Source organism: Tenrec ecaudatus, chromosome 8 (assembly GCF_050624435.1).
Source record: "Tenrec ecaudatus isolate mTenEca1 chromosome 8, mTenEca1.hap1, whole genome shotgun sequence".
NCBI lineage: Eukaryota > Metazoa > Chordata > Mammalia > Afrosoricida > Tenrecidae > Tenrec > Tenrec ecaudatus.
In genome coordinates this window covers 48609914-48624348 of record NC_134537.1, presented here as the reverse complement: position 1 = coordinate 48624348, position 14435 = coordinate 48609914, and the positions used below count along the sequence as shown (strand labels likewise).

Below are 14435 nucleotides of genomic sequence, written 5' to 3'. Positions count from 1 at the left end.
TCCAAGAGAGTTGAAAGTCAAAAGTAAATAGTCAATGCATGTTGAAATAAATGTATGTTCTCTATGCGAACATGAGTGGATCAACATACTGTACACTTTTCTTATGTTTTATCAGAGATTGGACCCTACAGTCTTCATGGTCGTAGTGACTGCAGAGTGAAATTGTAATTCTAGAGATACAGCATTAAGAGTCCCCTGGCGAATGGTTCTTTGATATAATGGGAATCTATTATTTATGCACCTTAGATAAGGTCCCTAAATTGTTAAGTTGCTATTGCATATGTACCTTTACCTTCATATATATTCCAAAACCTATAAGCTTCTTTATAAGACATATTATTTTATAAGTACTTAAAAATTTAAAGGTATCAAATTTTAATAAGAAAAACCTACTTAGCAAAACATAATTTTAAAAAGATGTTTCATGCAAAGCAGGTGGTTTCCACATCCTTGGTATCATAATTACGGAGCCATGAACATGCTAACTAAAAAACGATAGAGGAGTTTGTTAAGAAAGCAGAATTTTATTTTCAGTTGGCGCTATCTTCATGTGAAGCTCAATAACACTTCTATAATGCTGCTCAGTTATCTTATATTTTCAATTTTGGTACCACAGTTATTTTCAGCAGCTGATTCAGTGTTTTTTGCTCAAACTTTTCAGAAACTCTGGTCTCAGCAGTGGGTGTCTCTAATAAAATTTTTTCTGGAATTAGAATATAACAGATTGATTCCAGATTATTTTTACATGTTGTGATATTTTCAGTTTTTCAATCTAATTCCTCTCCTTACTTGCTTCATAATGACATGAACTCATCAGCTTCTCTGTCAGCAATCAAATAACCATTTGTGGAAATCACCCTAAATGTTAGCACCATTCCTAATTATTCACCCCTAGACATTTTCTAATTGAAAATTGATTTTTAAACTTTTGTTTTTGTTCAAACAAAATTATGCCTTTCATTTTTAAGAGTTCTAAATGGGCAGATTTTTATTTGTCATTTTTACAATGGAAGTATGAATTTTCATTTAATTTTGGGGTGTATGGGGGAGCTGAGGTCAAATTACTTTAAATATCTTTTATATCTCAGTCATTTTGTTAGTTTAATTTTAATTTGACTGTTGTATCAAATTCTCTCAGATCAAATTGAAGTTGTCAAGGATTTCATATTACCTAGATCCACAACCAGCACCTATGGAAGCAACACTCAAGAAATTCAACAACGTATTTCATTGAGCCAATCTGTTGCAAAATACTTTTAAAGTGTTATAAAATTATAGTTTCCCTTGAGAACTAAGGTGCACTCGACGCGCGCCAAGGTTCTTTCCATTGTCTTATGTATGATGAAAGCTGGACAATGAGAAAGTAAGACCTACTCCTAGTGGCAGATGCTCAGAAGAGGAACATCTTAGATGGTGCTGGCTAGACTGGGAGAAAAACATGGAATAAAATTCAAAATCCCAAAGGATATGAGGCTGATCGGTTAGATAAAGACTACTGCTGGCCCCATGAAGACGTTGGTCTCTTTTCAGGTTTGAAACTGAACTCAGCCATGTTTAAACTCACACCATTTAAGATCAAATGGCAGCATTTACCAAGGAGAAAATCTTAATAAAGAAGGGATGAGAAAGAAAATAGTGGAAGGAATTTTGGTAAGGAATGACATAAGGGGGTATACCAATTGTTAGATTGAAACAAAGTGTGTTTAAGTTGTTGAATGTAAACTGTTCATCTGTCCTGTGAACCCTCACCAAACCAAAATAAAAAGTAAAATAAGGGAAAAAAGATAAATGGGTGGTAAATCAAAATGGAATTGGAATAAATAATAAAATAGGAACTCAAGAATATAAAATATCAAAAAATATGAAGGGGATCGCTGGTGGCAGAGTGTGTTACTGGTTGGACTGCTAGGCATGAGGTCAGCACATGGAGCTCCCTGGCCATTTCCTAGGGAAAAGACATGGCTCTCTCCTCCTAGGAAAAATTACAACTGGAAGAAACCCAAAAGGGGCACCTCCACTCTTCCAATAGGGCCGCTAAGAGTCGAAATGGACTCAGTGATAGTGGTATTAATGAACTAACAATTTAGTCAGCAAGTTTCATGTATTCTGGCAGAAGATATAAAACTCAAAGATCAAAAACAATGAACTATTTGACTCCAGCCACATTACTAGCATAAACATCGGCATAATTGTGTCATTTCTGCTGCCTCCAATTCTTACAGAGATTCCAATGATGGATCTATGTGAGTCCTTATATGAATTGGTTGGGTTCTAGATGAGACATCTGGAGCTTAGGGAATATATATCTTTTATTCTATACATTTCCATTGAGATGATTACAACTCCTAGAGACCCTAGAGAACAGAGTAGAACTGTCTGATAGAATGTCCACAGCATAGTCTTTATGGAAGCGTATTGCTGTATCTTTCTCCTGCAGTGATTGGTGGGTTCAACCAGCAAGCATTTGGTTAGCAGTCAAAAACATAACTACTGGGCCACCAGGAATTCTTTACAGCTTTCTTAGTGAGAAGTAAAGCGTGTCTGCCTTTTAGGATAAAAGGGGGCACTATCGCTAACTTCCAAAGCTGTAAACAAACCTGGCAAATTTTACGGAGATAGGCACTACATCTTCTGAAATAGTTATCTATACAAACATAATCAAAAGAATAGGCCCAAAGGGGAATCAGTTTTTCCACTTGCAAAGCATAAAGCACATGAAACTCCATGGATAATTGTTTCCCAGCATTAAATATGATTGAATTTTAATACTTGACAAAAAATAGATCAAGAAAAGATACATTTCATTAAGTGTTGGCGTTAGGTGTCATCCAGCGAGCCAATGTACAGCAGACAGAAGCACTGCCTTGTTCTGTGCATCCTCATAATCGTTTCAATGTTTGAGTCCATGTTTGCAGCCACTGTATCAATCCATCTTGTCACTGTCCTTCCACTTTACCTTAAAATGTTGTCAACTACCCTCCTTGTTCAAAGTGGTTCCACTGTTCACCACAAAAGAGTAATAAAAAGATGGAATGAAAAAATGCATTGAGTAAAAATTAATAAATGAATGAGCTTAAACTAAGGCAAACAAGACAATAATATCTTTTACGTGGGATAAATGGCAACATAATGGCATGTTGTGTTTAATATAAATGTATTATGATAAATGATTGCATGAAAAGTAAATCGAATTTAGGGTCACAGTATGAGCAGTTTCGTTGCCCTGTCCCTCTATAAAAGCAACAATAAAACAAGCAAAAACTGCCAGAGACAACCTTGCCAGAACTCTGGAAATCGCCCAAAATTTGACTAAGGAAACCCGGATCATGAACAGGGGATATTCTAATGGTAAAAAAATATTTTATTTTGCTCCTTTATTCTGCTTCCTTTCTGGTTTCATGTGGCCATCATGAAGCAGAGGCCGTCTATTCCTACAGAGAAGTGTGGTCTTTTGCTACAGAAGGAGCTGAGCAGATTCTATGGACTATTCGTAAATAATTGAACGCAGCTATTCCAACCTGTCTGGGACTTCAGTATCTAAAGGACTGAAGGGAAGCAAGACACGGGTGTCGGTACTTGCACAAAGTGGAGGCGAGTACCAATAGCAAGCTGTAACCATGTGTACGTGCCACTTCAGAGGGCTGGGAAGGCATACACTATTCACCTACAGACTTGTAGGGGAAGCTGAGAATGAAACAAAGCTTTCAAAAGTACTGTGCACAGTGAATTAGGAAATCCACATTCATGCCCAGAGTGAGATGTATCCTCAGAAATTACTGGGGAAGACCCCGAGCTTTCCCTCAGATGGATTGCAAAAGCAAACGTAGAGATAACGCCATGTTGATGAAGAACTGTGGCAGAAAACCCACTTTAAAAGTCTAGAAGATATTCTGTTTATTTTCTTTTTGTTTTGATATTTTTCTCTCCTAGTGTTAAAGAAAAATTCTATAAAAATTCCTCTAAATGCAAGCTACAGCGACATCAGTGTCCATACACATTCGTGGATTGTTTTTGTTAATGTAATTATTAACTCATTAAACAAATATTCAACTATAGTCTTTCACAATTAAAGAAAAACCCAGACCCCAAATAAGAAAGAATTTAATTGTCAGAATTAGCCTATTTTAAATCATATATCCTATTTAAAAACAAAAGCAAGGCAAAGAGAGAACAATTAAAAACAGGAAATTCCACAAATGTTTGGAAAGAAAACCACACATTATTAAACAACCAGTGAGTCAGAGAAGCAGTCACAAGAACAATAAGAAAATGCACAGATGAATGAAAATGGAAGAATAACACAAAAAAGTTATGGGGCTTATTTGAAGGCAACACTCAGAAGGAAATAAATGACAGATTCTTCAAAAGAAGTTCTCAAAATAGTAACTAAACTTTGCACCCTGAAATTTTTTAAAAAAAGAAAACAAAAGAAACTAAGTCGAAAGGTATCAAATGGAAGAAAATAATCAAGGTTATTACAGAGGTCAATGAGAAGAGAAAAATAATTGAATCAACCAAACCAAAACTTAGTTCTTCAAAAGGCTGATAAAATTGACAAATCTCTACCTACCCTACTTAACTTCTAACTTGGTAAAAAGTTCAAACACACCCAGAATTGTTATGCAAGAAAGGCCTGGACACCTAGTTCCATAAAGCTTACAGGGCAGAAGATCAAAGCAAGTCCTTATGAGCTGAAAGCAACTTGATGCCAATTGATTTGGCTTTTCTTCGTTGGTTGGGAGTGGGTTTTTTTTTCCTTTGGGTATTACAGTGAAAATATGTGTTTGCTGATAGGTGTCATTGAATTGGTTCCCGCCCAAAAGACCTTCTGCAAAATACCACAAGCCCTGTTTCATCCTCATATGTGTACCTATGCTTGAGACCATGTTGCAGCCACTGTCTTAATCCATCTCCCGAGTGCCTTCCTCTTCTTCCCTCTCCTGTGCCAAACATTATGTCCTTCTCCAGAGATCAATCCCTCCCGACAGCACCGCCAAAGTATGTAAGACAAAGTCAGGCATCCTTGCCTCTAAGGAGCCCTCTGACCATACATCCAACATAGATTTGTGCTTTTAGCAATCCAAAACTATAATACATTTTTTCAGGTTTTTGTCTGTCTTCTTTATTAAATGTCCAACTTTCGCATGCATATGAGGCAATTGAAAATGCCATGGCACAGGCAAGGCACACCTTGTTCCTGGAAGTAACACCTTGTTCCTGGAAGTAACACCGTTACTTTTCAATGTTCTAGAGTCTCTGTTAGCAGACTGACTCAATACAACACAGCTTTTAATCTCTTGACTGCTGCTTCCATGAACATTGACTGTGGATTCAAGTTAGACAAAATACTTGGAAAATCAATCGTTTTTCCACTTATGAGATTTCCTTTGTCCAGTTGTGAGAATTGTTGTTTTCCTTACATTGAATTGGAATCCGTACCGAAGGCAGCAATCCTTGATCTCCATCAACATGTATTCCAAGTCCTCCTCAATTTCAGCAAACAAGGTTAGTCATCTGCATATCCAGTTGTTATTGAGACTTCCTCTAGTTCTGATGCCACATTCTTCTTCATATACTCCAGCTCTCTGATTACTTGCTCAACATGCAGATTGAATAATTATGGGGAGAGGATATACAACGCCGATGCAACCCTGATTTTAGACTGCGCAGTATTCCCTGATTTTAGACTGCGCAGTATTCCCTGATTTTAGACTGCACAGTATTCCCTGATTTTAGACTGCACAGTATTCCCTGATTTTAGACTGCGCAGTATTCCCTGATTTTAGACTACGCAGTATTCCCTGATTTTAGACTGCGCAGTATTCCCTGATTTTAGACTGCGCAGTATTCCCTTTGCTCATCTCACTGCTGCCTCTCGATCCGTGTGCGAGTACTGCGTGAGCACAATTAATTGTTGTGGAGTTCCCATTTTTCTCAAAGTGTGTACGATCCACACAGCTGAATTCTTGGGCATGGCCAGTCAAATACAACTATTCTGGTATTGTCTGCTTCCAGCCAGGATCTACCTGACACCAGCAATGGTCTACCTTGCTCTATGTCCTGTTCTGATTCCTGCCTGAACCTCTCCGTGTCAATTTATCGCTATAACTATTGTTGGATCCTCTTCAGTGAAATTTTACCTACATGATAACCATGATACTGTTCTAAAGTTTGGGAATTCAGTTGAGTAACCTTTTTTTGGAATGGGCACACATATGGATCTCTCCCTGTCAGTTTTCAGAGTTAGTTGTCTTCCAAATTTCCTGGCATAAATGAGTATGTACTTTCAGTGCCTTACTTGCTTGTTGAAACATTTAATTAGTTTCCTTCAATTCCTGGAATCTTCTTTTAGGTTAATGCTCTCAGTACAGCTTGAAATTCTCCCTTCAGTACCATTGGTTTTTTCTCATAGGCTACCTCCTCAAAGGGTGGAATGTCAACTAGTTCTTTTTGTTTGGGTTTTTTAAATCATTTTTTGGAGGGCTTATACAAGTCTTATCACAATCCATACATCAATCCATTGTGTCAAGCACATTTGTACATATGTTGCCATCATCATTCTCAAAACATTTGATTTCTACTTGAGCCCTTCGTATCAGCTCCTCATTTTCCCCCCTCCTTCACAAACCTTTGACAATTTATAAATTATTATATTTTTTGTGTCTTGCACTGACCAATATCTCTCTTCACCCACTTTTCTGTTGTCTGTCCCCCAGGGAAGGGTTATATATAGATCACTGTGATAATTTCCCCCTTTCTAGAGGGTGATCTCCATTGAAATAACACCTCTGTTATACACTCTAATATGAACAAACAAAAACCAAACAAACAGAAACCTTTGCAACTTTTAATTCAGTTCCAGTTCTTCTAAAGTCATACTTTGTACATCCCAGGTTCTAATTAGAGATTTAATCTGTAATACAAAATCAGATATTTAATCAATAATAAAAAATTGCTAAACAAAGAAAGTCCAAAACCAGATGGTTCTCTGAAAAATACCACATAGCATTTAAAGAAAAATAAACTCCAGTTCTCAAACTTTTCCCCAAAAAAATGAAATAAAGAGAGTACCTCCTAACTCATTCTATTAGGCCAGCACTATTCTAAAACCAAAACCAAACAAAGATATCAATACCAAGGAAAGGACCGATCAACATTCAATATAAATACAGATATAAAATTCCTCAACAGAACATTAGAAAACTTAAACCAATACCATATTAAAAAGATTATATACCATGAATAGAATTTTCACCCAATGAAAAGAAGTCTCTTCTTTAAATAGTGCTCAAATAACTGCATATCCACACATTCCTCACACCATATATAAACTTTAATTCAAAATGGATCAATGACCATTAGAGAAGAACAAAGCCTGCAAGACTGTAAGAACAAAATAGGAGTAAAACTCCTCACTGCAAAACACACTGTCATTGATTTAATGCTTACTTTTATTGAACCCTTTAAGGACAGGGTAGAACTAACTGCCCCTGTGAGTTTCCAAGCCTGTAACTCTTTATAGAAATAGCAGCCTCATCTTTTTCCTGTGACTTGTCTGGTGGTTTGAACCGTGAACCTTATTAATAGCATCCTAATGCTTAACAACTAGGCTACCAACGCTCCTGGAGTAAAACTTACAGAACTTGTTTCTTGTGATGGATTCTTAGATATAACAAGGACAAAAATAGTTAAATTTAACTTCATTAATTTAAAACTGTGCAACAACCTACCAACAAAACGTGAATAAAATCTACAGAATGGGAGAAAATATATGAGTATGATGTATCTAAAAAGGAGTTTAGTTTCAGAATCTAAAAACTCCTACAACTCAACAACAAAAAGACAACTCCACTAAAACATGGCTAAAGGGCTTAAATTGATACTTTTTTGGAAAAGATTTCTGAATGACCAAGAGGCTTGTGAGAAGATGTTTTCAGTCATCAGACATGAGGGAAATATTAATAAGGCCACAGTGAGATAGTACTATAATAGCTATTACCAGTAAAATGTGATATAACTGTTGACAAAGATCCGAAAAATGGGAACCCGCGTGTCTCGTGTCTTCCTGGTAGAAACGTACATTTATATAGTTGCTATAGAAAACAATTTTGCAGTTCCTCAAAAAGCTAACGAACCAAATAAGATATCCACCAGTGATTCCACCAGTAGATATATAGTCCAAATGCACTGAAAGCAGGTAGTTGTACAACGATGTTTATTGTAGCATCCTTCACACTGAATGTCTAATAGGTAGAAGCAACATGTCTCTATCACCCGATGAATGAGTAAGAAGTGTGGTCTGCCCTTTAACATGAGTTTGCACTGCACAATGCTGTGTGATGGTGGTTCCCGCAAGTGAGTATGTATTCTACTCAGCAAACCACTTATTGCAATAAAAAGTTATTATTCATGTTCAGGTGCATTTTTACTGTGTTTAATGCAATGTTCTCAACCTAGAATAACTCCGTGGAACCCCGAAAAGGTGAGTCTGAAAGTGTTCTCAAAAAGCAGAGAAAGTCACGGCACTACAAGAAAATGTTTGAATTTCTTGATATGCACCAGAGATTGAGGTCTGCTGCTCATTTGACTATCATTTCAGGATAAATTACTAAAATAGAAGATGGATGTAAAAAAAAAAGAAATGAAATTTGTGAAGTTGTTACTGCAGCTACACTGGGAAGAAAAACTTACCATTCTGTTTAATATTTTATCTCGGATTGAAAATGCAGTTTTATGTAGATGAAGCATGTATTTAAGAAAATAAAAAGACAACCCTCACTGCCATGGAGTCCATTCTGACTCACAGAAACCTAGGACGGGTTGGGACTGCCCCGTGTTTTTCTGTCACGGTAACCCTGTATGTGAGTAGACCGTCTCATCTTTCTCCCACGGGGAAGCTAGTGATTTTGAATTGCTGACCCTGAGGTCACCAAGGTTCCTACATAGCACATATAGCATGCAAAATATGTGGTAAGCTATCGGTGAGGCTTCAGGTCATGCTATCGGTGAGGCTTCAGGTCAACCGGCTATTAGAAGTTAAGTCATTGAGGAGTTGAAAGTTATGTTTTTACTGAACAAGAGTCAGCACTCTTAACCTCAGCATTGTTCCACGGGTCATCCATCCACACAATTCTTGAGTCATGAAATATGAAGTTGGAACATATGTTAATATGTGGATAAAACATGCTAAGTGAAATGCCAGACACAAAAGGACAAATATTGCCTTTTATCATTCATATGAAATGTGAATAGACAAATGCATAAGAACAAAAATGATTAGTAATTAATAGGAGTTGAAGGTAGAGGCGAATAAGGAGTGATAACTTATGGAGTAGTGAGTCCATGTTTGGGTGGTGAACACATTTTGGGAAAAGATAGTGGTGAATTTTTCACAACATGGTGAGCATAGTTAATCTCATCAAACTTGACACCTAAAATCAGATAAAATGAAAAATACTTCATTACATTTACTTTGCCACAATAATATTGTATTTTAAAATGTCCAACTGGACTTGAAAAATATCTCCATAATCGTTTGTAATAACTCTATATTTAAATATATGCCATCAGCATGTTTAAAAAATGTGAAGGAAGCCACCTAAGATAATGTAGCCCAATTTTAGATATTGAAATCCTCAGTAGAATGACTGAGCCTAATAGAAAAAGCACCCAGTTGAGCCCATACCAAATCATTGGCCCACAGAATAATAAGCAAATAACTAATAATTTTTGAAACCAGTGCATTTGAGGCAATTTTTACTCGGCAGTGATAACTGTTATGTGTATACTAGTTATAGCTGAATGACATATATGCAGAAATTTTTAAATAATCTTATAATTAGGGATTGTGTTTATATTTAAAACCCTTCCTACCAGAACTGAAGAAAGGGAGAAACACTGAGGATCCGACAATGATATTAATGAAATAGCAGCAAATAAAAAAAGGATTATTCATTTTTGGAGAACAGAAAATGAGAACACATTTCCCAATACTATTAATAAGCTCAACACATTAATCATATAACCTTACCAAACATAAAACCTTACAAAGAATGAATATTACAGAATAAAATGCATTACTATAGTTTCAAAAGTATTAAATAAAATATTAGCAGAGTAAATCTAATAATATATAATGAGGTTAAGCATCATGAAGTATTTGTTTTTCACTATCAACTGCAATATTGGCTTAAAAATCTGTTTGTAAAGTTGGCAATATTTAAAACATTAAGGAAGAAAATGGATTTGATTATCTCTTCAAATATTAAAAAAATCTGAAACCTGTCCAAATCAATTCATAATTTAAAAAACAAAACCCCAATAAAAACTATTCCTCTTAGCAAATAGGGTTGACTATATTATTAGCTTGCATAGGTCATACTTCCTTGCACCTACACATTTGTCCCCCTGGACCCCATGGTGATTCAGCATTTAGCTGTGTGATTTGTAAGCCAATGAAAGACATGCAAATTTGGTACAATCAGAGATCTGAAGCACACTTTTAAAATTCTGTTCTTATACTTACCTGGCAGGGGAGATACCATGATCACAAAGGTGGTTTTCCCAGGGCGAGACTTATCCATTGCACTCGGGATGTGCTGACCCCTGCGATTTCCCCAAATGTGGGAAACTCGACTGCAGAATTTGTGGTAGTGGGGGACTGCGTTCGCGCTCACCCCTATACAAAAAAATTTGTTCTTGTACTTTCTACAATTGCCAAGTCTTGTCCAGGCTAGTTTGATGAAGGGAAGACCTGGGAAGGAGAGCTGAGTCATTCTTGTAAAGGTCACCTTGAGCAATCCATCCCCAGACAGCCCTGGGGATCTACTAACAGTAGCAGTAGCATGGAATTCGCAGTCTTTCTACAGCCTTGTAAGAAGTGACAAAGTATTGTTAAGTCATTAACTTTGGGAATAATTTGTACTCAAATGCCTATCTGAAGCTTCAAATGATAGGTGGAAGGTATTCGTTTTTAATTAGAAAATAGTATAATTTAAGAGTCATATCATAAAATAAATTTTGCCCAAGATCAGAAGTGAAACAATGAAGAACTTGGTTTTAGACTTAGAGGAAAATTCATTAACAAGTAACCGTGGATATGAAGATGACACAACCTTGCTGGCTGAAAATAAAGAGGATTTGAAGTATTTACTGATAAAAAACAAAGATTACATTCTTCAGTATGGATTACAACTCAGGGTAAAGAAAACAAAATCCTCACATGAAAGACAGAAGTTGTCAAAGATTTCATTTTATTTTGATCCATAATACACATGTCTGAAGGAGCCATCAGGAAATTAGGTGACACATTACATTGGGCGGATCAGGTCCAAAAGACCTCTGTAAAGTGTTAAATGGCACATTTATTACTTTTAGGTCTAACGTGTGCCCAACCCGATCCACGATGCTTTAAATCACTTCATATAAATTCTTTTGAATTATGATGTTAGTGAAGAATCCTGAAAGTATCCTGAACTAATATATAAGAACAAATAAATCTACTTTGAAGATGTACAGTGAGACTCCTTGAAGCAAGAATGATGAGACTTTGTTTCATGTATTTTGGATACATTTTGGGGAGAGTCCAATCCTTGGAAAAGGTCATCATGCTTGGTAGAGTGTCAGTAAACGAAGTAACCATGGATCGAACATGACCACAGCTGTGAGGATGGCGACACACTGTTTTGTTCTGTTGCACATGGAATCAGTATGAGTTAGAACCGATGCCAGGGCACCTAACAATACCATGTTGGACCAATGCTTTGGAAAGCTGCTGCATACATAAACATAGCTAATTTTACAGAAAGTATAGATCAAATTGGAAAGGTATAATATTTCTAGATGAAAATATATGTAAAATGCTCATGAACATGGTATGGGAAATATTGCTTCAATGGTAGCAAAACTTCCAATACATGAAAATATTGGACTACATTAAAATAGTAACTTTTCTTCATAATGAGATACCACTGAAAGGGTAAAAAGATAAGCAGGGATTGGGAGAACATATTTTCAGCCTGTATAACTTACAAATAACTTGATTATATATGTAGAAAGAACTGCCCTGCACCAATAAGAAGAGAGACAATATAAATGAAAGAAAATATTTGAAGAGACACTTAACAAAGGAGCATATGCAAATACACACATTCTGTTCTGGATGAAGATGCTCAACTCTACGAGCGGTCAAAAATGACAACATAAACAGAAAACCCCATATATATCCCTCAGGAGCAATAAATGTAAGACAGATATTACCAGTGATGTAGGTGAGCCAGGAAGTGATAGAACTCTCATGCAGGCAGTGGGATTAAATGTAAGTAAAACCACTTCACAAAACACTTTGGAATTATTTATGAAAATATTTTATACATACTTGGCAAAGAATAGGCTAGAGGGTAGACAGATAATAATAATAAACAAAAGGAAGATGAGTTAAAATATGCAAATAAGGCATGCAATTGGGCGCTTTCATACAATGGTCATCTACCTTTGAGACCCGCACTAATTCACAATAAAAATAAAACAAACCGTGCATACCTGCTATCTAAAAAGTTCACTCCCAACAGAATTATGCATCTGTGGTATGCTGGATTCTCTAAAGAAGCAAAATCAGTGACACATACGAATATATATGTATAAGAAAGGACATTATATCAGGAGTCTAGTCTATCTCAAGTCCACTGGTCAAGTGCTAAGCTAAATGCCCTTCTCAACTCATGCACTGCTGGAGATGGGGAAGCAGGAGGATGCCCTAGGAAGCAGGAGGACAAAGCTGGAAGATAAAGCAGAATGGTCATGACTGGCAGATGCAGCAGTTTGGAAGGTCAGATGTTAGACTTCAAGTGACATCTTCACAGAGCCAGTAAGACACAGCATATCATCCTAAGAAGCTAGATAAAGGATCCAGACCGGAAGGAAGAACAAGAGGGAGGGAGTTCTATAGCATCTATTTACATATGTGATGTAGGCTACACCCTAAGGAATCAACAGCCTGTGACCTGAGTAAAGGTCACCATGCTACACAGGCTGCTTAGAGTTGTTTATATTATTGTAAGTCAGAACTACTGAGGATCCTGCCACAGACAAATAGACACAAAAGTTAAGATGCATAGATCTATGTTCATAAAAGTATCTCTGCATAAGATTTTTTTCTCAATGGCATTGTTTGAGTAGGGTCAGACTAGAAATGCCACAGATATGTATTTTGTGGTATGTTTACCACATAATAAAATAATATACAACAATAAACATGAACAATTATTCAAGTCTCAAAATTAGGACAAAATTTCATAAACATAGTGCTGTGTGAAAGCAGCCATACCAAAATAATAATACTCAATATTCCATTAATATAAAATCATACAGACACTCAATTGAATTTTTTTAATCAAATTAATTTTATTAGTATTATTGCGTTAACATTGCTAGCTCTCTCACTGTTATTTTTCTTTTTTTTAAATCATTTCATTGGGAATCCTCACAGACATCATAAACATTATGTAGTTCCATCACATCAAGCAGTATTGTACAATTGCCACCACAATCAGTTTCAAAACACCTTCTTCTTGCACTCCTTAGTATCAGCTCCATTTATCCCCTGCCTTCCCCACCCAACCCCCCAGGAAGCCTTATTTTAATTTGTTTATGCTGAATCTTACACCATCCATTATATTCTTTCACCTACAATTCTGGAGTCCTCCCCTTGAGTGGGATCAGAGTCACCCATGTTATCAGCCCCCTCCCTGTACCCTCCGGCCTGTAATTCTGATGTTTGGGGGTGGAAGGGGATGCTAGAGCGGGCAGTTTGATCACCTAGCTGCCTTGGGCTGAGGATGTCCTGGAACCTGACTCACCTGGTATCCACAGTCAAGAGCAGACAAGAGATCTGCTCCGGATCGTGCGGCCTGCTTCAGATCTCCGGTGTGTTTCAGATCTCCAGCCTGCTCTTGGACCTACTCACGGATCTCTGTCTCCTCTGGATGTCCCATCTGCTCCAAAGTCTCTGGATTGCTTTCAGATCCCCAGGTAGCAGCCACATTCGGTTGACTTTCCAATCTTTGGTACCGCACTGTCCACCCTCTTCCATCCATCAGCACAAGAGCCCTGAACCTTGCCTCCTTACTTCCTTATTTTGATAGAAAACTGATACTCCTGCTTGGTGCTACAGAGAACCAGGTGGAGAGATGCCCAGGCTGAGCAGGCGCAGGCTTCAATGGGATTCTTATAAATCTTGATATTGTTTTGAGAATTAAAGAGAAGTTATTAACAAGGAGAGGACAAAGGAGACCTTATTCTTAGAGCAACTTCCTAAGCACTGGCATGGTTAGCTGTATATGATTCGTGTGGTAACTCATTAACCAAAATATACATATATTGGGGAATTGTCAATATATTTGATTTCAACTATTTTTATCATTTTATTGGGAACTCTT

General features: G+C 36.9%; 1 non-coding gene across 1 annotated transcript; it reads left to right on the top strand.

The window, feature by feature from the left end:
• The first annotated feature begins 10517 nt into the window (after nucleotides 1-10517).
• Nucleotides 10518-10681, top strand: LOC142455820 (U1 spliceosomal RNA). Its single transcript, XR_012785942.1, has one exon. It is a non-coding gene; the product is annotated as a U1 spliceosomal RNA (small nuclear RNA).
• The last annotated feature ends 3754 nt before the right edge of the window (nucleotides 10682-14435 follow it).